General features: G+C 35.7%; 1 non-coding gene across 1 annotated transcript; it reads right to left on the minus strand.

Moving 5' to 3' along the window:
- Positions 1-549: 549 nt before the first annotated feature.
- On the minus strand, positions 550-657 carry LOC112792821 (small nucleolar RNA R71). Its single transcript, XR_003197543.1, has one exon. It is a non-coding gene; the product is annotated as a small nucleolar RNA R71 (small nucleolar RNA).
- Between the last annotated feature and the right edge of the window lie 19,636 nt (positions 658-20,293).

Consider the following 20,293-nt stretch of genomic DNA (forward strand, 5'->3'; position numbering starts at 1 on the left):
TTTCATATGAGCAGAAGCAAAGACAAAAGCATTCTTGTTGAGACTGATCCTGAACCTGAAAGGACCTTGAAGCGAAAGCTAAGAGAAGCTAAGGCACAATTCTCTATAGAGGACCTAACAGAAATCTTCAAAGAAGAAGAACCCATGGCAGCCGAAAACAACAACAATGCCAACAATGCAAGGAAGGTGCTGGGTGACTTTACTGCACCTACTCCCGACTTCTATGGGAGAAGCATCTCTATCCCTGCCATTGGAGCAAACAACTTTGAGCTTAAGCCTCAATTAGTTTCTCTAATGCAACAGAATTGCAAGTTTCATGGACTTCCATTGGAAGATCCTCATCAGTTTTTAGCTGAATTCTTGCAAATCTGTGACACTGTCAAGACCAATGGGGTTGACCCTGAGGTCTACAGACTTATGCTATTCCCTTTTGCTGTAAGAGACAGAGCTAGGACATGGTTGGACTCACAACCTAAAGAAAGCCTGACCTCTTGGGAAAAGCTAGTCAATGCCTTCTTGGCAAAGTTCTTTCCACCTCAAAAATTGAGTAAGCTTAGAGTGGAAGTCCAAACCTTCAAACAGAAGGAAGGAGAATCCCTCTATGAAGCTTGGGAAAGATACAAACAATTAATCAGAAAGTGTCCCTCTGATATGCTTTCTGAATGGAGCATCATAGGTATTTTCTATGATGGTTTGTCTGAACTGTCCAAGATGTCTTTGGATAGCTCTGCTGGAGGATCTCTTCATCTGAAGAAGACGCCTACAGAAGCTCAAGAACTAATTGAAATGGTTGCAAATAACCAATTCATGTACACTTCTGAAAGGAATCCTGTGAACAATGGGACAAATCAGAAGAAAGGAGTTCTTGAGATTGATACTCTGAATGCCATATTGGCTCAGAACAAAATATTGACTCAGCAAGTCAATTTGATTTCTCAAAGTCTGTCTGGAATGCAAAATGCACCAAGCAGTACTAAGGAAGCTTCATCTGAAGAAGAAGCTTATGATCCTGAGAACCCTTCAATGGAAGAGGTGAATTACATGGGAGAACCCTATGGAAACACCTACAATCTTTCATGGAGAAATCATCCAAATCTCTCATGGAAGGATCAACAGAGACCTCAACAAGGTTTTAACAACAATAATGGTGGAAGAAACAGGTTTAGCAATGGCAAGCCTTTTCCATCATCTTCTCAGCAACAGACAGAGAGTTCTAAGCAGAACAACTCTGACTTAGCAACCATGGTCTCTGATATAATCAAAACCACTCAAAGTTTCATGACTGAAACAAGGTCCTCCATTAGAAATTTGGAGGCACAAGTGGGTCAGCTGAGTAAGAAAATTACTGAACTCCCTCCTAGTACTCTTCCAAGCAATACAGAAGAAAATCCAAAAGGAGAGTGCAAGGCCATCAACATGGCCGAATTTGGAGAGGAGGGAGAGGCAGTGAACGCCACTGAGGAAGACCTCAATGGACGTCCACTGGCCTCCAATGAGTTTCCCAATGAGGAACCATGGGAATCTGAGGCTCCCACTGAGACCATAGAGATCCCATTGGATTTACTTCTGCCATTCATGAGCTCTGATGAGTATTCTTCCTCTGAAGAGGATGAATATGTCACTGAAGAGCAAGTTGCTAAATACCTTGGAGCAATCATGAAGCTAAATGACAAGTTATTTGGCAATGAGACTTGGGAGGATGAACCCCCTTTGCTCACCAAAGAACTGGATGACTTGTCTAGGCAGAAATTACCTCAAAAGAGACAAGATCCTGGAAAGTTCTCAATACCTTGTGCCATAGGCACCATGACCTTCAAGAAGGCCTTGTGTGACCTAGGGTCAAGTGTAAACCTCATGCTTCTCTCTGTAATGGAGAAGCTAGGGATCTTTGAGGTGCAAGCTACAAAAATCTCACTAGAGATGGCAGACAATTCAAGAAAACAAGCTTATGGACTTGTAGAGGATGTTCTGGTAAAAGTTGAAGACCATTACATCCCTGCTGATTTCATAGTCCTAGAGACTGGGAAGTTCATGGATGAATCCATCATCCTTGGCAGACCCTTCCTAGCCACAGCAAAGGCTGTGATTGATGTTGATAGAGGAGAATTGATCATTCAAGTGAATGAAGAATCCTTTGTGTTTAAGGCTCAAGGATATCCCTCTGTCACCATGGAGAGGAAGCATGAAGAGCTTCTCTCAAAACAGAGCCAAACAGAGCCCCCACAGTCAAACTCTAAGTTTGGTGTTGGGAGGCCACAACCAAATTCTAAGTTTGGTGTTGAACCCCCACATTCAAACTCTAAGTTTGGTGTTGGGAGGTCCCAACATTGCTCTGAGCATCTTTGAGGCTCCATGAGAGCCCTCTGTCAAGCTACTGACATTAAAGAAGCGCTTGTTGGGAGGCAACCCAATGTTATATTTTATCTATTTTCCTTTGTTATTTTATGTTTTCTATAGGTTGATGATCATGAGAAGTCACAAAATCAATTGAAAAAGAAAAACAGCACACCCTGGAGGAGAACTTGCTGGCGTTTAAACGCCAGTAAGGCTAGCAGATGGGCGTTTAACGCCCAGTCTGGCACCATTCTGGGCGTTTAACGCCAGAAAGGGGCACCAGACTGGCGTTAAACGCCAGAAATGGGCACCAGCCAGGCGTTTAACGCCAGAATTGGCACAGGGAGCAATTTTGCTCGCCACTTGGTGCAGGGATGACTTTTCCTTGACACCTCAGGATCTGTGGACCCCACAGGATCCCCACCTACCCCACCACTCTCTCTCTTCTTCACCCATTCACCAATTACCTCAACACCTCTTCCCCAAAAACCCTTCACCTATCAAATCCCATCTTTCTCTTCACCACTCACATCCATCCTTCATAAAACCTCACCTTCACTCCTTCATTTTCACACACCCTAAACACTACTTCTCCCCCTTTGGCCGAACCACAAAGCCATTTCCATCTCCTCTATTTCTTCTTCTTCTACTCTCTTCTTTCTTCTTTTGCTCGAGGACGAGCAAACCTTTTAAGTTTGGTGTGGTAAAAGCATTGCTTTTCCATAACCATTTATGGCATCCAAGGCTGGAGAAACCTCTAGAAAGAGGAAAGGGAAGGAAAAAGCCTCCTCCTTCGAGTCATGGGAGATGGAGAGATTCACCTCAAGGGATGCATTTTCCTCCACAAAACTATTGGGAGCAACTGAACACCTCCCTAGGAGAATTGAGTTCTAACATGGGACAACTAAGGCTGGAGCACCAAGAACATTCCATTCTCCTCTATGAAATTAGAGAAGATCAAAGAATCATGAGAGAGGAGCAACAAAGGCAAGGAAGAGACATTGAGGAGCTCAAGTACTCCATAAGATCTTCAAGAGGAAGAACAAGCCACCATCACTAAGGTGGACCTGTTCTTTAATCTCCTTGTTCTTTATTTTCCTGTTTTTCGAAAATTTATGCTTATGTTTATCTATGTTTGTGTCTTATGATCATTAGTGTCTTAGTGTCTATGCCTTAAAGTTATGAATGTCCTATGAATTCATCACCTTTCTTAAATGAAAAATGTTTTAATTGCAAAAGAACAAGAAGTACATGATTTCGAATTCATCCTTAAAACTAGCTTAATTATTTTGATGTGGTGACAATACTTTTTGTTTTCTGAATGTATGCTTGAACAGTGCATATGTCTTTTGAATTTGTTGTTCATGAATGTTAAAATTGTTGGCTCTTGAAAGAATGATGAAAAAGGAGACATGTTATTGAGGATCTGAAAAATCATAAAAATGATTCTTGAAGCAAGAAAAAGCAGTGAATACAAAAAAAAATTTCGAAAAAAAAGAGAAAGAGAAAGAAAGAAAAGAAAAAAAAGAAAAAAAGAGAGAGAAAAAAAATAAAAAATAAAGTTGTGATCCAAGGCAAAAAGAGTGTGCTTAAGAACCCTGGACACCTCTAATTGGGGACTCTAGCAAAGCTGAGTCACAATCTGAAAAGGTTCACCCAGTTATGTGTCTGTGGCATGTATGTATCCGGTGGTAATACTGGAAGACAGAGTGCTTTGGGCCACGGCCAAGACTCATAAAGTAGCTGTGTTCTAGAATCATCATACTTAACTAGGAGAATCAATAACACTATCTGGATTTTGAGTTCCTAAAGAAGCCAATCATTCTGAATTTCAAAGGATAGAGTGAGATGCCAAAACTATTCAGAGGCAAAAAGCTAAAAGTCCCGCTCATCTAATTGGAGCTAAGTTTCATTGATAATTTGGAGTCTATAGTATATTCTCTTCTTTTTATCTTATTTGATTTTCAGTTGCTTGGGGACAAGCAACAATTTAAGTTTGGTGTTGTGATGAGCGGATAATTTGTACGTTTTTGGCATTGTTTTTAGTATGTTTTTTGTAGGTTTTAGTTAGTTTTTAGTATATTTTTATTAGTTTTTAGTTAAAATTCACATTTCTGGACTTTACTATGAGTTTGTGTGTTTTTCTGTGATTTCAGGTATTTTCTGGCTGAAATTGAGGGACTTGAGCAAAAATCTGATTCAGAGACTAAAAAGGACAGCAGATGTTGTTGGATTCTGACCTCTCTGCACTCAAAGTGGATTTTCTAGAGCTAAAAAAGCCCAATTGGCGCGCTCTCAATGGCGTTGGAAAGTAGACATCCTGGGCTTTCCAGCAATGTATAATAGTCCATACTTTGCCCGAGATTTGATGGCCCAAACCGGCGTTCCAAATCAGCTCAAGAATGCCCGGCGTTAAACGCCGGAACTGGCACAAGAATGGGAGTTAAACGCCCAAACTGGCACAAAAGCTGGCGTTTAACTCCAAGAAGAGTCTCTACACGAAAATGCTTCAATGCTCAGCCCAAGCACACACCAAGTGGGCCCGGAAGTGGATTTTTATGTCATTTACTCATCTTTGTAAACCTTAGGCTACTAGTTCTTTATAAATAGGACCTTTTTCTATTGTATTTTTATCTTGGTTCTTCTGGTTCCCTCTCTGGGGTCGAAGCCAATAATCACACTATCACTTATGTATTTTCAACGGTGAAGTTTCTACACACCATAGATTAAGGTGTGGAGCTCTGCTGTACCTCGAGTATTAATGCAATTACTATTGTTCTTCTATTCAATTCCGCTTGTTCTTGTTCTAAGATATCACTTGTTCTTCAACTTGATGAATGTGATGATCCGTGACACTCATCATCATTCTCACCTATGAACGTGTGCCTGACAACCACCTCCGTTCTACCTTAGATTGGGTGGATATCTCTTGGATTCTTTAACCGGAATCTTCGTGGTATAAGCTAGAATTGATGGCGGCATTCAAGAGAATCCGGAAGGTTTAAACCTTGTCTGTGGTATTCTGAGTAGGATTCAATGATTGAATGACTGTGACGAGCTTCAAACTCCTGAAGGCTGGGCGTTAGTGACAGACGCAAAAGAATCATTGGATTCTATTACAACCTGATTGAGAACCGACAGATGAATAGTCGTGCCGTGACAGGGTGCATTGAACATTTTCACTGAGAGGATGGGAGGTAGACACTGACAACAGTGAAACCCCTTGCATACAGCTTGCCATGGAAAGGAGTAAGAAGGATTGGATGAAGACAGTAGGAAAGCAGAGAGACGGAAGGAACACAGCATCTTCATACGCTTATCTGAAATTCCCACCAATGAATTACATAAGTATCTCTATCTTTATCTTTATGTTTTATTCATCATTCATAATCATTTGAGTTTGCCTGACTAAGATTTACAAGGTGACCATAGCTTGCTTCATACCAACAATCTCTGTGGGTCGACCCTTACTCGCGTAAGGTTTATTACTTGGACGACCCAGTACACTTGCTGGTTAGTTGTGCGAAGTTGTGTTTATGCCATGGTATTGAACACCAAGTCTTTGGGTTCATCACCGGGGATTATTTGAGTTGTGAAAAGTATTGATCACAATTTCGTCCACCAAAGCCCTGCTGAGTGCTATAAATTAATAAAAGTATTACTGTTTCTTTTTCGATCCGTGATTGATTAATTCTAAGATGTATATTCATACTGCAACATGGTGAATAAGATGATCAATGGCAATTAGCTCTGTTTATCATACTAAGATGAACGTGCCTGGCAAACACCCACGTCTACTTGGGTTCGTGTGAATACTTCAGTGGAAAGCACGCACCACCAGCTTGAATCATACATCTCTCAGACGGCTAATCCACAACCTCATTGGGGACTTCTTGAGACACCAGTTCAGCCAATTTACGGGGAGATTAGGGTCTCTGTGGTAGAGGCTAGAACCTTATGATGCATCATTCTCTGATTCGGAAGATCCGACCTTGTCTGTGGCGTTTTGAGTAGGATCATTAAGGAGAATAGACTACACACGCTTCACCCTCAAGCAGAGATGGATCCACACTAACCCATAGAAATAGATTAACGCAAACTTTAAAATAAAATAAGCGTAGATTAATAACCCATAGAAAACATAAACAGAGCTCCTAACCCTTTGACAAAGAATTAGTTACCCATGAAAAAGTGAAAGAAAAACAAGATAAAAAAAGAGACAGAGAGACACGATAGCGATCCAAAGATCCTCCCCCGGATGCCCCTTTTGTGAACAAGGTTCACTTATTTATATCTTAAATTCTAGAATTCAAATTCAAAACTAATCATAATCTTGTCCTTTAGAGAGAAAGATAAGATAACTAACTACTTACTTCAAATTCAAATCAAAACCATAACTCAAATCTAATCTTGAAACAAATCTTAACAACCAAATCTTTTATGTTTTTAGAGAGAATTAATAACTAATCTTCTAGAATCTTCAACATTTTAGATGTAGTTAAGACTCTAATAATGTGGATAATTACGCTTGGGCCTTAATTATTGCTTTCTGAAAGTTGTAATTAGCTTTAAATTGGGCTTGCATTAGAAGAAATTGGGCAAAAGGAAAAAATCACACTCCAGAGACATCAATCTACCAGGAATGTGTATGGAGTCCCCCGGGCGTGCTTCGAGGTTTGGAGGAGTCCGCTGGGCATGGGATGCTGTCCGCCAGGCGCAGGAGACTTCCGCTGGGCGTAGGGTGCTATCCCCTGGGCGGACCTTGGGTGCTGATTTCATGTGTTAAAAAGATGGTGGTGGTGCGTGGCTCAAACTAAATGTCCATTATAGACATATGCATATTGTTTTGAAACTCTGGACGTTAGCTTTCTAATGCAGCTAAAGCCGCCTCATTTGGACATTTGTAGCTCAAGTTATGTCCACTTGAAGTGATGAGATTGGGGCTAGAAACTTGTACGCCGGGCATATAAGCATGGCCGCCGGGCGTGCATGCAATTTTGAGTTTTAGGTGTCTTTAGGGCATGCTTTTGCTATCTTTCTATTTTTCTTGTAAAAAAGCTTTAATTCTTACTTGTTTTGAGCCTAAAAACTACTGAAAATACAATAACACTTTTTCAACTCCAAATATTTGATTATTTATTAAATTTTATTAGAAAACATAAGAAATTTGATTAAAAACCTAAGAAAATAAATGAAAAATAACCCTAAAACCGTTTAAGATGACATGTCATTAATAGAAAATGAGTATCTAAGTTCTGATACAATATATCAAGCTGATGAGAATGAAGATGTACAACAGGAGTGGTTCACACCAGAATTCCTAAATGACTTCAAATGTTTGGGACTACCCAACCACAAGTTGAGTTTGAAGTCAAAAGTCATGGTAATGCTACTGCGAAATATAGACCAGACTTCATGTTTATGCAACGGAAAAAGGTTAACAGTTAACGAACTTGGCAACAACGTAATTGGAGCGACAATAGTGACCTGTAGAAATACTAGCGACAAAGTATACATTCTAAGAATGAACTTGATCCAACGGAGATAATTTTCATTGACAGTGTGCTTTGCAATGACCATAAACAAGAGTCAGAGTCAATTATCAGATGTAGGGTTTTACCTACCAAAATCAATGTTCACCCATGGGCAACTTTATTGCTTTGTCAAGAGTTAAGAGTCACAGTGGCCTAAAAGTTCTAATTCTTCACATAGAAGGCAATCTAAAGTCATCAACAACAAATGTCGAGTTCAAAGAACTTTTTAATAATATTTAAGTAAGAAAATTAATATTTTCATTTTAATAACATGTTATGATTTATGCTTTTTTACAAATATTTATTGTAGATATAATAAATTTATCTATAACTCTACTTTTATACTTGAAATGAAATGTGTAACAGGGAGCACAACATCATATACCAATTGCTTTTCTAATGAGGTTAGTAAAATAGTAGGTTGCGATAAACTTTCATTAGTCTTTTGATGTAAAGTGTGCAAAATTGACATACTATTAATACAGTTATATATGTTCTTTTCATTCCAGGTCTCTTTTCTTATGATTCAAGAATATTATATATTTTAAACAATTCCATTTATATTTTACTTTAAATAAAGATAACACAACATATTCAATACATTTATTATATAATGACGATGACAACACGATACTAAACTCGAGAAATTTATGGTTATAAAATATTATTTTACTAACCATGTCAAATTAAAATTTAATTTCTTGCATCGTACGTACGGATTTAACACTAGTTTATACTGTAAATGAGATATATAGACTTTTCCTGTATCATAGGTGCACCCGTTTTATTTGTCTTATTTATATTTTATCTCGTAAAGGAGATATAACCATAACTATTTCTATATAAATAAAATAAGTAATAAGACACAAAAATGTAAATTGTGGCTAAATTATCTTTATCAGTAAATAAAATATATTTAAAATATTTATTTAAAAAATTCAGAATAAATGAAAGCCAAAAAATTGCTTTAACTATATAATGGAATGACGAAATTGATTGAGTGTTGAAGACAAAATAAAGTTCAAGTCATTTTTTTTTAAATATTTCTGGCTCAAAGACTGTTTTCAAACACAACTTCACGTCTGGCTCAGAAAACCATATAGATATTTTTGGAAGAACAAGCTAAGGGAGTGAAGGACAAGAACAAAACGAAATAAAGATTACTAGTCATAATAACAATGAATCAATTTTCTTTACATTATCAATGACCACATTATTTCTGCAAATGGAAAAATATAACAACCAATTAAAAATTTGAGATATTGGGAGACAGAGAGAGGGAGTAAGCTAAGTAGGGAAATTAATTAAACGCTACAACATGGTCTGAAGAAGAAAGTATACTATTGTTTTATATCTCAAGATGCGAATTGGCTTTCTGAGTCAGTGACTCGCGCGGCATAGTATCTAGCAATGAAATCAGAAGCTTTTCTATCAATGCCGGGCTCTCCAACCCAACGCCCTCTGTCTTCGTCGCTCGCAAATATTCTTCTGCCGCTGCTGCTGCCTTCCCAGTAGTAATCGTCGTAACTGCTTCCTCTCGAAAAGCATGCCGTGAATACGTTGCAAAATGACGACCTCTTTGCTCCCATTTGTGTTTTCTTATTACTGCTTTCAACGATGATGATTATTATTATGATGGGTGGGGTGTGTGTGTGTGTCTTTCTGGATGTATAATATATATGGTTTCGAGTGTTGTAACGAAATGCTTGTAAGTAATAATAATACATATGGAGCTGTCTGTATTTATAGAGTCGAAGGAAGAACATTGATGCTTAGCTTTTACTAAAGCACATTTAGGTACACGATTAAAATAAATCTAAGACAACTCATTTTTTGGTTTTTATATCATTTTTAAACTTTACAGATTAAATTTCACCCTCATGGCTCTAAAACTGCTTTTGGAACAACAAATAGAGTGAAACAATTAAGAAGAAATATTAGTATCATTTGTTTAGATTTTTTTTAAATAAATAAAATAAATATTTGATTTAATAAAATAGGTAATTTGTAGTGTACTGTTTTTATCGAAATCCATCTTTTTACCAACTCGTTTAAATTGTAAACGATCTCACTTTGAGCATTTCTCGTTTACAGTGTAAATGAGATAAGACACATTTTCGATTGCACGTATCACATTTATAAACGTGTTGTGTAACGTGTCTTGTTTATAGTGTAAACGAGATGTGAACAACCTTATTTCATTTCCCTCTAAATGGAATAAGGCTTGGACGCGCCTATATAAGAAACTCGTTCACAGCGTCTCTTTGGTCTCTTTTCTCTTCCATTTCCTTTAATTCTCCCTTTCTCAAACGTTTTTGTTGATATTTGTGAGATACTCAGATTTTATGGCGCACGCAGACGCAGGAATAGAGACATTAGTTGCCTAAACGCGACTTGGTATTTTGTGGGAGCGATCGACTTCGAAGTTAGTTTTGATAATTTTCCTCTTTTAAGAAATTGAGCATGTAATTATAATTAGAGTACTTTATAGATTCAATGTTTTTATACATGTAGATTAAGTTGTCATGTTATTAAAATTTGTTAAGTTGTATGAAATGTAAAAATTAGTAAATATTAATTAATTAATTAATTTAATTGTAATTATTAGTTATAATTTGTTTATTAAATATTTATTCTAGTTTTGCATGTATTTAAATCGAATATTATACTGTCAATTTTAATTTTTAATACGTTATATTGATGTTTGATAAATTAATTACTAATTGGATTTTTATAGCTAATTATTTTGAAATGTAAAATAATTGGTTTATTATTAATTTTTATTGTTTATGTCAAAATAAACTTTTTTACAATTGAAATATATTTATTTTTTAACAGAGAGTCAGAGACTATATCTACTACTCTTTAGACAAGTGAACCACATATTTAAATTTTATTATGTATATTTTAAAAGGATTATTAACTCCACATATATATATATATATATATATATATATTCCGCATGATATTAGAATTTCGTATTGCGGATATTTCTGCTATCAGATCACATTAGCTTGTTATTTTACTAAAGGGAGAAAAAGGTACATAGTAAAGGTAAGGATGCCCTGAAAACAATAGGAATTAAGAAAGGTTATCATATAGTTGTTGTAGAACTGGAAAGGAGCATAAGTACTCTGGTCCTCCTATTTTTGAATTGACCACTGACCAGAGATAGTTCTCCCCTATGTGATAGTTATGTACAGTGCTCAACTTTGCTTTTCTGTGTTTCGCCTATCACCACCTTTGTCTCCTCACCAAATTAAAGATGCCTTCTTTCAAGTTTTGATTATAAATAATGCCTGCCGAATAAGAATAAGGCCTATGCTACGTTGAAAGAGATTGCTGCAACAGTTAATTCGGATGATAGATAAAATGTTTAAGAAAAAGTAAATGGAATCAAGAGGTTACGAGCAAAAAATAAACAAAACTACATTAATTTATATTAATAATTAATTAATTTACATTAACCTATTTATCTCCAATAATCAACTCATAGACCCTCTCTTTTATCATCAGATCCTCTCTACCTCCATCGGATTCGCCATGAGTAGTGTCGTCTTTGAATTCAGAACGCCAAGATCTCCTTCCTAATCTTCTTCCGTAATCCTCCGCTTCAGTTCTTCATGGTGGAAGGAGTTGCTTGTCGCTTTTTCTACCTAACGGCTTTCCTAACCAGGGACGGTTCTACATACATTGTTGTGGGGGCAAACCCACTACAATTTGGAATTTTTTTTAGTAGTATATGATAATAATATTTATTTGCCCCCATTAGATTATTAAATTTGACCCCACAATAAATTTTTACTCAACTTTTGGTACTTAATCGTCAATTTAAAAATTTTATATTAGAAATTCGTTAAAACTTAGAATGATCAATTCTCAAATTTAAACGAAATTAGTGTTCTTTTTTAAAAATCAACTTAAAAGAATATTATTTATCTTATTTTCAAATTAGCTTTAATTTTTTCATAACAACTGTATTAATTGAAAGAACTTTTTTAACTATAAATATAAATAAGAGTCGACTTCTAATTGTGTTAGGAAGTGAATTTTTAAATAATTATTTAGTAATATATATAAAAAGAGAGAAATTTTGATGGTAGTTAACAGAAAAATTATTTAATTTTTTAAAATATAAAACCTAAAATAATAGAAATTTAAATTATATATTATTATTTAAATTACTATTTTAGTATTGTAATTTATATATTAGATATTTTGAAGGCTAATCATATTTTACAATAATAAAATATAATCATAACAATAATTATGTTATATGTACATAAAAAATAATTATTTGTATAAAATATATATTAAAATATAAAATACACATTAAAAATAAGTTAAACAATACATATTTATACACAGATATATAATAATTAATAAATAATTTAATATTTAATTTTTTATATACATATATTATTTTTATTATAAAAATAATTATAATGTTATATAAATTTTGCCCCCCACTACCAAATTAAATAATTTAATTATTCGGTTGGTTTTTATAGTTTTATAAAATTTTTAATTAAGTTCTTACATTTTTTTATTGAGTCTTTGCACAAATTTATTTTTAATTGAGTTCTTATACTTTTTTTTTATTTGAGTTACTGTACAAATTTTATTTTTAATTTGGTCTCTATACAATTAAACTAATTATTACTAAGAGAGATTTAATTGAAAAAAAAAATTGGTATAGGGACCAATTAAATTATTCCTGATGTTTAATTTTTTTTAACTTCAATTCCAATCCCACTTATACTGTATTTACTATTTTTATCATTATCATTGCATTAGCTATTTTCTTCTCTTCGATTGCATCATATCTTTTTTTTTTTCTCCATGGTCACCGTCACCAATAACACTTCAAATCTAATATCATCAATAACAAGGCATTCAGATTTTTTTTATAAAGAAAAAAAAACAAGAAGAATAAGCCACAAAAAATGTAGCAAAGAAGGAGGTCATCTTAATGCAGTTGTGAAGATAGTGAAAGAAAAAAATGAGAGCAAAAGGTAAAAACAGTAATGGCACATCACTTCTTCCATTTCCAACAAAGCTCTCTCGTCTTGAACAGCAGAAACAGTAATGACTCCTTACTCTACTAGTATCGTGTTATTTTTCTTTCATTTTTTAAAAATCTTACTACCACTACGAACTTTCCTTCCTCTTCTTCTCAGTCTCGTGCCAATTTCCATCTTCTTTGCCTCATCCCACCCTTCTTCTCTTATCTCTTTTTTCGAAATCTAAAATCCAAATCAACAGATACAACATTGTTGCTTCTAGATTTGGCACTGTGTTTGGTGGTTAGGAATTGATAGTGAGATGAAAATGGAGGTGTATGTTAATGATTAAGTACAGGTGTTGGTGTTGAACTTAATGGAGGTAGAGATAATGATGATAAAGGTATATTTGATGGAAGGATGGTGGTAGATTAGATGATAGAGAAAGATAAAGGAGGATGATGTTCTTTCTTTATTAAAGAACGTGATAATTATTAACTTTTATAAAGGATAAATTTGTCTAAAAATTATTCTTTTCATGAAATGATTATTTTTAAAATAAATAAGTATTTTTTTTTTATAAAATCAATATTTAAGGATCATATTACTGTTTGATGTGAAATATATTTAAAAATTATAACAAAATATATAAAAAAAATCATTTTATGGTGCAAGAAGACTTCAAAAGCCTATCTTTCATTCTGCAAGAGATCAACACTTTATTAGCACTTTCACTCTGCCTTCGCACCTCTAGCCATGTCAATTTGAGTCAATTCAACTTAACTCGACTTATTTCATTTCAAATGGATCCGATTTTTCAACTATTAATTGGGTTTTATATTAGGTACAGATAATACTTGATAATAATTGTTTGGATATAGGACGGGTATGGGTAGTGGTCATCCTACTCCATATTCATTCCGTAGCTATCTCAAACATACACAAAAGAATATTTGAGATAGATTATTAGATTTAATGAATTTAAACAATTTTTAAAATTGTTCATAATTTGTAATGTGATGATTTTAATATTACTTTAAACTTATACGTTTTTTTGGTAATTTATATTTTATTTTTATAAGTATGCATATATTATATTTTAAATAGGAGAAATATCATAAAAAATGTATCACATTTAAAATGAGACGGGTTAAGTATAAATATGTTAAGTACCCGTAAATATATATTTATAGTTATTAAATAAAATATTTGCAAACCTGATGACTTGCATTATCTATCTATTTTTTCATAGAGTTTTTGTTAAAGAATGAAAAATTTCTCATTAAATTATTGCAATATTAATGGATATATCATGAATTCTTAGAATATTACTTTGAATATGTGTCTTTCATGAATTTCAGGAGAAAAAGAGAAGCAAAGAAGATGAAAATAAGACAAAGAGGCTGGGCGTGTCAGCAACGTGCCAACTAGCATGGCACGCCGAGCCTGAACACCAGAGAGCACTATGAGATGAAGCTAGACCTGTCGTGCCCTAGGCGTATCCCTAGGCGTGGCACGCCCATTCTTCATATAGGGCGTGCCCTGAACGTGGCCCTGGCGTGGCACGCTAGGCCAATGTTGTAGAGAATACCTTAGAACTCATTATCAAGGGCATGCCACTAGACGTGCTCGAAGGCGTGGCACGCCAACCTTCAACAAGGGCGTGTCCATGGGCGTGCCAAGGGCATGGCACGCCAGGCCTAGTTTCCAGAAAAAGGGTCTTGAGGCCAACAACACAGGCATGGCCACGGGCATTTCAAGGGCGTGGCACGCCAGTCTCCCAACACAAGTGTGTCCACGGGCGTGCCAAGGGCGTGGCACACTAGGTCAGAAGTTCAAAGGCACTCCCAGACTTCTCCAACAAAAGCGTATCTAGGGCGTGTAATATGAAGTGCCACACCAGGACTACATAAATGGGCGTGCTTGAAGGCGTGACACCAACCTCAAGATAGAGGGCGTGTCAAGGGCGTGTCAAAGGCGTTCCAGTGGGTGTGGCATGCCAATCATCCAGAATGCAGACTTACAAGTAATAGGGGCGTGTCAGAAGGCGTGTGCTTTGACACCCCATGAAAGTTATGCAAAGCCAGCGTGTCACTTGGCATGTTCAAAGGAGTGAAACGCTGGGCTTAATGTCCAAAGACTGTCCCAGGAGCCCTCACATTGTGCGTGTCAACAAGTGTGCCTTAAGCATGGCATGCCAGTTCTACTCCATGAGCGTGCCATTGGGCGTGCTTGAAGGCGTGGCACGTTGGGTTAAAGTTCCAGAGAGTGCTCCAAGAATCATCATAAAGGGTGTGCCAACAAGCGTGTCTTTGGCGTGGCACGCTAGTTCAAATCCTTGAGCGGGGACTGGGCGTGAAGCTTCATAATGGCACACTAAATCCCAATGTTGGCGTATCAAGGGGCTTACCCCAGGCGTGGCACGCTGGGCCAACACTACAGAAGGCAATTTGAAGAGTTCCAAAAGAAGGCGTGCTAGCCAAGTGGCACACCAAGTCTGTTTACATGGGCGTGCCATTGAGCGTGCACTATGGGTGGCACGCTAAGCAACAAATTGAGAAGAAAAGTAGGGGCGTGCTCGAAGGTGTAGGACGCCACTCAACATGCCTCTATTCAGCAAGATGGGCCCAATTTGAGATTAAGTTTACTTGCAATTTGAGTTGAATTGGGATTTCCATTTCTTAGTTAGGAGTAGTATTTAAACTCTTGGAAGGTACTTCAAAAGGGGTCTTCTTTTCCCACTTCTTACATCCATCTCACTTTTCATTTCTTATACTTTTCTTTGAGCTATGAGTAGCTAACTTCCCTCTCATTGGAGGAGGGAGCTCTATTGTACTTTGATGGATCAATAGTAGAATTGAATTTCTTCTTCTCTTCATCTCTTATTTGATTTGCTAGAAAGATCTTTGTTCTTTATTCAAGAACTCAATTGTCTTGGGAACGAAATTGAGTTCATATGAATTCTATGTGAGCCTTGGGAAAGGGATTATAGAGTCATGCTTGAAGTTCTTTCTCACAAGTGAATAGATTTGGCTTTGGGTTTGATATAGTGACATGTAATCATCCCAATACTTGGGTTTAGGAGATTGTGTGGCTTTAAATTAAGGACCAATCTTCATCTCTTTTCATGAGCAATTAGATCAAAGAATTGGCAATTGATTAAGTTTAGAGAGATTGAATTACCAAGGGATTGGGATTTAATCACTCATAATTTGCCAAGAGATCAATGAGTTGCATGATTGAGGGAGAGATGAGAAACACATTGATCTAGAGATTACAATATCTCTTGAACCCAATGATCTTCCCTATTCTTACCTTCCCATTTTCTGATTATACTTTTACTTTTAATGATCAATTCCCTTCCCCATTTTTATTTCAGCCATTTACTTTTCTGCCTTTATCTGCTTTCAATTTACTTTATGTAATTTAAATTCCCAGCTCTTTACATTTTCGCTCTTTAATTCAGTTAATTAATTTCTTGCCATTTACGTTTCAATCCTTTATTTCATTATTGAATCATCAATCCTCATTAATGGCTTGTTTAACTAGAATGACTAATTGACTAAAGTTGCTTAAATCTATCAATCCTCGTGGAATCGATCTCACTCTTAGTGAGTTTTATTACTTGATACGACCCAGTGCACTTGCCGGTAGTTCTGCGGATATTTGAGTTCATCAAATTCCGTATCAATTTTTTGGCGTCGTTGTTGGGGATTGATCTAGATTGACAATGATTAAGTTAGTTGGTTATATAGATTAAACGTTATCTAGAGTGATCGTTCCCAATTTGCATACAAAATTGTCTCTAAGGTTTAACTTGGTTTTAAAATCATCCATCAAATAAAAATACTCTTCTCCTTCTTCACCAAAATATTCAGTTTCTATTCTTCTTTTTCTTCTTCTCCATCACAGCAGCATCTATTCTTCTTTTTCTTCTTCTTTAACTAGAACTTCAACAGATGCAATAGAATTTTAATAGCAGCAACAAAATTTCAACTAATAAATATAAAAAAATCAAAACATAATTTCAACTAGAAAATATCAGAAGCAGAAGAATGGAATAGAATCAGAAGCAGAGGAACAATAGAATCAATCAGAATGAAATCAGAGTCAACAACAACAATGTGTTTAACAAAATTAACAAATTAACAAATCAAACAACGTAATTAACAAAAAAATAGAAACAGAATAATCGACTTAGTTAACAAAATCAACAAATTAGAAACAGAATTAGAACCCTATGGAGGACCAGTGGCGAAGAGTAGTGGCGACATGGGAGGAGCAATGGCGAGCGGCAAGGAGTTGCGACAATCTAGCGAGGAAGAGGATGCGAAGCAGCGGCGAGGACGCGAAGCAGTGGCGAGCGGCAAGGAGAAGCGGCAATCGGCGAGCTAGCAAGGAGGATAAACAGAACGGCAAAATGGTGATGTCCTCCTCCACGATTTGCTGGCGTTGATGTCTGTGCTCTCTGCGGCGGCATCGCCACCCTCCCTTCCCCCTTCTTCTTCTTCTTCTTCTTCCCTTCTCCCTACCTTTCCTTCCCCCTTCTTCTTCCCTCCCCCTCCACGCGTGTGATTCTCTTCTCTCTCTCATCCGTTCACTTTCTTTCTTTCATTTTTTATTTTATAATTTTTTTAATTGAGGATAATTTGGTAGTAGAATTTAAAATTTAAAGAAAAAGGACAATTTAAAACCAAGTTAAAAATCGTACTTAACCCAATTAAAAACTATTTCAAAAATGTTTGGAAGACAAAATTTGGGGATCAAAGTTAGCCATAACTTACATTTTTTACTTTTGTTTGCATTCGTTAATTTCTATTGAAATAAATATATGATTTTAGATGTAATAAGTGTGTAATTATAGATATTATATACGGTAGTGTTTGAAAGAGAGACTGAGAGACAGAGACTGAGGGACAAAGACTGAAAGACAAAGACTTAATTAAGTCTCAATATTATTTTTTGTGTAAGATGTACATGACTAAATTATGTCTCAGTATTTTATTTGGTTCAAAATAAATACAAAGAATAAAATGAGTAAAATTACCAAATTATCCTTGGTTATTAAATAAAAATGAATACAGGAAAAAAGCCCTAACCATCTCCTCCTTTGTTCCCCATCTCACTTGCACTCTCTCCCTCTCCCTCTCTTCCCATCTCTTTCCCCTCTGTTCTCTCTCTCTCTCTCTCTCTCTCTCTCTCTCTCTCTCTCTCTATCTCTCTCTCTCTTACATGCCCTCTCTCCCCTCTTTCCATCTTTGTCTTTTTCTTTCTCTAGTAGCAGTGATGATCAACACTCACTATCGTCATGTTTGCCTCATGTTCGAGTTCCAGTTCTGTATCGTGCAGTGTCATGCCGCCCTGTTTGAGTTTGAGTTTTGTGCATTGCCATGTTGTGCTGCGGTGTTCGAGCTCTGGTTCCACGCCTTGCCATGGCGTGCCACCATGCTCGAGCTCCAGTTTCGCACCGAGCCGTGCCGTTCTGCCGTGTTTGAGTTCCAGTTCCATGCCGTGTAATGCCGTTGTACTACCTATTTTTCCTACTACACCGCTCAGTTCTAGTTCCCCAGCTGTATTCTTCTCTTTTCTATTTTGATTTTAAAATTGTACGATTGTTGAATCTGTGTTTATGAGATTGAATTTTTTCTTTGGTATCATTTTGTTGGTGGTGGTTAAATTCGGTGATGGTAGAGGTGTGATGGTTATGCTTTGATGATGGCAGAGGAGTAGTGGTTATGCTTCGGTGATGGGTGGTGGCGGGGTGAGAGGTGTGGTGGGTTACGGGTGAAGGGTGGATTTGGAATATGAAATTTTGGACGAAGGTATTTTAGGAATAAAATGTTATTAAAATTTTAGTCCCCGTCCTAACAAATTTCGATCTCCTATGTCCCCACTTTTTGGAGATACTAAAAAGACTAAAATTTCGTGGATGGAGACTGAAATTTTAGTTTCAGTATCTAGCCACCAAATACAATACTGAGTCTCAATCTCCCAATTTCATTCCCAGTATCCTTTACTCTTTCAAAATATATGAATAATAATATTTGAAAGGTTACATCTTCATAAAACTGTGACTTATTAAAGAGTTGTAACTTATTGAATGTTTGTAACTTATTGAAAGATAGTGACCTATTAAAGAGTTGTAACTAGTAAAAAAAGATGCTTCTCTTCATGAGTATGCTAATATATGAATTCAGTATCTATAAATAAGACATCAGGTTGGTGAAATATAACACAACAATCCATTATCCATTTAATCGTTTCTATTGTCTATCTCCATTTTAACACTTTCTTTATTTGCATAAGCAAGAATAGAGAATATTTTCTATAAAATATGATTGGTGTAAGGCATGACTATTTAAATGTAAAAATAAATCAAGTATTTTTCATTGTATTTTGCAAAAAAATTGCTAGTAACGCATTTTGCACACTGTAGTTGGCTTGGTGGGGACGAATTAAGCCTAAAAGAAAGTACGTGAAACACCTGACTTGAAAAGTTATCCTATGCTATTATATTTTCTAATTTTTTTGTTGCAGATTTTATTTCATCATTCTCATCTCCAAGACTTCAAAAAAATCTCAAGAATTCCAATCCAAAAATCTCACAATCGTTATGGTTAATTCCACCATAAAACAAACAAAAACTAGTTATTGTATCACTTGAAAAGATAGCTTCAGATCTTATCAAAATAAAAATATTTGATAGTGAAAATTTTATACGGTGACAAATGAAGATGTATTTTCTCCTCACAACATTAAAAATTTTATATGTTCGTATCACACCAAGACCTCAAGAAGTTGAAGGGGAGATCATTATGAAAACTCGAACAAGACAAAAGTTGGATAACGAAGACTATGTATTCATTGGGCACATTCTCAATGGCATGCGTGACGTATTATTTGATGTCTACCAAATTATTAGAAACGCAAAAGAATTATGGGACAAGTTAAAAGTAAAATATATGACTAAGGGCGCAATAAGTGCAATAAGTAAGAAATTTCGTGTCACTTGCTTTAGTAATTATAAGATGGTTGATGGTAAGTCTGTCATGAAACCACCACATGAAATTGAACTTATTTTAAATAACTTTAAACAACATAACATACACATGGATGATACCATTGTTGACTCTTCACTTATTGACAAATTTCTTCCGTCATGGAAAGAATTCAAAAGAATATGAAATATAAAAAGAATGATGTTTCTCTTGAGCAATTGAGTAATCACCTTGTGAAAAAGAGTATTGTAAACAAGATGATATTAAAGAACACTACTAAAAAAGAGCAAACTAGCTGTGGATTTTACTTGCAAATTTTTCGTAAATATTTGTTGCAAATTTTGCTGTAAATCTATCATTCCAGAAAAATATATAAAAATTTTGTTGCAAATTTTGAAATTCACAGTAAAATTTGTAGCTAATT

This window comes from Arachis hypogaea, chromosome 3 (genome assembly GCF_003086295.3).
Source record: "Arachis hypogaea cultivar Tifrunner chromosome 3, arahy.Tifrunner.gnm2.J5K5, whole genome shotgun sequence".
NCBI lineage: Eukaryota > Viridiplantae > Streptophyta > Magnoliopsida > Fabales > Fabaceae > Arachis > Arachis hypogaea.